Here is a 421-nt window from a genome sequence, read left to right on the forward strand (position 1 = left end):
AAAATAAAAAAACACAAAAAGCCATTAGAACACATTATTTTTTAAAAAAAGCGTTACAAGAAAAAGGACATCACAAAACTCTGCAGCACACAAAAGTTTTTCCTCAGGCCAGTGAACCGTGCTTGAGGAAAAGAGACACCTTAATACCTGCCTCAGGGCCACTTGTTTTACTGACGCAATTCCCTGTACACAGTTCTGCAACAGCAGGACTACCTGAGCACACGCTGCGATAGCCCAGCATCAGCCAGGGCGAACAGAACCAGCGAGACCCTCTGCCCCAAACACGGAACGAGAAAGAACCAGAGTGACCTAGAAGCTCCTCCCTTTACAGCATCCCCCCCACCCAGGGCACCCCCCCGGTGCATTACACCCCGCTGCTCCGCGGGGCCAGGCCGCGCTCCCCGCCCGGACTCCCCCGGTA

The sequence above is a fragment of the Pterocles gutturalis genome, unplaced genomic scaffold (genome assembly GCF_000699245.1).
Source record: "Pterocles gutturalis isolate BGI_N339 unplaced genomic scaffold, ASM69924v1 scaffold7435, whole genome shotgun sequence".
NCBI lineage: Eukaryota > Metazoa > Chordata > Aves > Pterocliformes > Pteroclidae > Pterocles > Pterocles gutturalis.